Consider the following 3,736-nt stretch of genomic DNA (forward strand, 5'->3'; position numbering starts at 1 on the left):
AGAGCAGCAGTGAGGTTTCCTTTCTGTGGGTCTCTGCTGGTGTTTCTTGAGGTGTCCTGATGTGGAGAGACTCTTCTCTGCCTCGTCAGCTTCATGGTGTTGTTGAGGCTCCCCAGAGGATCCACGATAGTCCTGTCTCTCTCCTGTGTGAAGGTCAAAGTCAGACAGTCAATGTAGTGAATGGTTAAATGTTTTTACAAACTTTGACAAAAGTCTTGTTTTTGTTTGATTTTGGTCTAACAGCCACTGTAGCAGGCAGATGATAGAATATACCAGCCACTGTAACAGGCAGATGATAGAATATACCAGCCACTGTAGCAGGCAGATGATAGAATATACCAGCCACTGTAACAGGCAGATGATAGAATATACCAGCCACTGTAGCAGGCTGATGATAGAATATACCAGCCACTGTAACAGGCAGATGATAGAATATACCAGCCACTGTAGCAGGCAGATGATAGAATATACCAGCCACTGTAGCAGGCTGATGATAGAATATACCAGCCACTGTAGCAGGCAGATGATAGAATATACCAGCCACTGTAACAGGCAGATGATAGAATATACCAGCCACTGTAGCAGGCAGATGATAGAATATACCAGCCACTGTAGCAGGCAGATGATAGAATATACCAGCCACTGTAGCAGGCAGATGATAGAATATACCAGCCACTGTAACAGGCAGATGATAGAATATACCAGCCACTGTAGCAGGCAGATGATAGAATATACCAGCCACTGTAGCAGGCAGATGATAGAATATACCAGCCACTGATTTTTTACCAGCCCAAATATTTTTTTGCCATGACTGATCACACCAAAAATCACAACAACAAGAAACTAATGAGCAGCTTGGCAATGTTTGTAACACAAGGAATGTAAGTAAGAAGTAATGTGGTATATTGCTCAATGTAATTTGTGACAAGAGTCTTTTAACCAATGTGTTAAAATAATTCATTTAGATACAATAGTAATGATGAACAGTTGTACAAGTGAACATCAAGAATCACCAAAGTGCCTCCATAACACAACACATCACAACACACCACACTGTCCTGCCAGATAAACTGCTGATCACTACACACCACACTGTCCTGCCAGATAAACTGCTGATCACTACACACCACACTGTCCTTCCAGATAAACTGCTGATCACTACACACCACACTGTCCTGCCAGATAAACTGCTGATCACTACACACCACACTGTCCTGCCAGATAAACTGCTGATCACTACACACCACACTGTCCTGCCAGATAAACTGCTGATCACTACACACCACACTGTCCTGCCAGATAAACTGCTGATCACTACACACCACACTGTCCTGCCAGATAAACTGCTGATCACTACACACCACACTGTCCTGCCAGAAACTGCTGATCACTACACACCACACTGTCCTGCCAGATAAACTGCTGATCACTACACACCACACTGTCCTGCCAGATAAACTGCTGATCACTACACACCACACTGTCCTGCCAGATTAACTGCTGATCACTACACACCACACTGTCCTGCCAGATAAACTGCTGATCACTACACACCACACTGTCCTGCCAGATAAACTGATCACTACACACCACACTGTCCTGCCAGATAAACTGCTGATCACTACACACCACACTGTCCTGCCAGATAAACTGCTGATCACTACACACCACACTGTCCTGCCAGATAAACTGATCACTACACACCACACTGTCCTGCCAGATAAACTGCTGATCACTACACACCACACTGTCCTGCCAGATAAACTGCTGATCACTACACACCACACTGTCCTGCCAGATAAACTGATCACTACACACCATACTGTCCTGACAGATAAACTGATCACTACACACCACACTGTCCTGCCAGATAAACTGCTGATCACTACACACCACACTGTCCTGCCAGATAAACTGCTGATCACTACACACCACACTGTCCTGACAGATAAACTGATCACTACACACCACACTGTCCTGCCAGATAAACTGCTGATCACTACACACCACACTGTCCTGCCAGATAAACTGCTGATCACTACACACCACACTGTCCTGCCAGATAAACTGCTGATCACTACACACCACACTGTCCTGCCAGATAAACTGCTGATCACTACACACCACACTGTCCTGCCAGATAAACTGCTGATCACTACACACCACACTGTCCTGCCAGATAAACTGCTGATCACTACACACCACACTGTCCTGCCAGATAAACTGCTGCCTTATTATTGTAGTTCAGGGCTCTACGCTGACATGTGTTTCTAAGTTTATATACTGAACAAAAATATAAACGCAACATGGAAAGTGTTGGTCCCATGTTTCATGCGGGATCGTCTGAGGGAGGGGGGTGCGGAGGAGTATTTCTGTCTATAATGAAGCCCTTTTCTGTGGAAAACTCATTCTGTTTGGCTGGGTCTTGTGCCCCAATTGACTTTTATGAACTGTAACTCAGTAAAATCTTGCATGTTAAAATGTATCGAAAACAAAACCACTGCTGCTTTAAAACCACGTGTGTGTTCATCAGTTCAACAACTGCAGGGTTTGTGCCCCGTTATTAAATATTAGTGTTTACTGGTGTTAATCTGACCTTTTGCCTCCTCCTCCTCTTCCTCTTCTTCTTTCACTCCATAAACTGCTTCCTCCTCTTCTTTTACTGTAACATCCTCCTCCTCTTTCACTCTGAACGCATCTTCCTCTTGTTTAACTGAAACGTCTTTCTCTTCATCTTTCACTGTAACAGCCTCACCCTCTACTTCTTGTTTTACTGTAACATCCTCCTCTTCCTTCTCCTCTTTCACGACAATGTTCAGCCCCAGAGCTTCTTTCTCCGTCCAGCAGACCTCCTCTTCTTTAACAGGAGGGGAGTAGTTTAGGGAGCTCATGTTCGGGGATGTTAGCTAGCTAGCTATCATTAGCGACTAGGCTAATGCTAACTTAACCAGCCAGCTACTATAGCTGACTAATAAACAATAACGTAATATTAAATAGGTTAACAAGTAGATACGACAGAAGTGTGTCTAAAACACAGTAGGTAATATAGACCGAAAGCGTATAAATAGGTTGAATCTTTCGGCTATGTTGGCTAGCAAGCTACCGAGGTGGTTGACGAGCTGTTTATGAAGAACCGTCCACTAGATTATACGTCACGCTGCAGCATCGCCTGAAAAACGCACATCGCCGTCTGCTGACTGGAGGGAAACGCAGTTGAGGATCACATTTTATTTTCAGACTAAGATTATTTTACATGGATTTAATTAAATAATACTATTATATTGAGACATACAAAGACCTGAGTGTGTTGATTGATTAGTGAGAATAAAAAATGTTCACTACAGCACATTTAAGGCAGTTTCATTCATTCAAACAACATATAAATAAGTAGCCAGCTACTGTAGGTCTATACTGCTCCTACATGGTGTAACAATACATCATGTAGATGTATATAATGAACAGACTAGGTCTATACTGCTCCTACATGGTGTAACAATACATCATGTAGATGTATATAATGAACAGACTAGATCTATACTGCTCCTACATGGTGTAACAATACATCATGTAGATGTATATAATGAACAGACTAGGTCTATACTGCTCCTACATGGTGTAACAATACATCATGTAGATGTATATAATGAACAGACTAGGTCTATACTGCTCCTACATGGTGTTACAATACATCATGTAGATGTATATAATGAACAGACTAGGTCTATACTGCTCCTAC

Source organism: Salmo trutta, unplaced genomic scaffold (genome assembly GCF_901001165.1).
Source record: "Salmo trutta unplaced genomic scaffold, fSalTru1.1, whole genome shotgun sequence".
Classification (NCBI taxonomy): Eukaryota; Metazoa; Chordata; class Actinopteri; order Salmoniformes; family Salmonidae; genus Salmo; species Salmo trutta.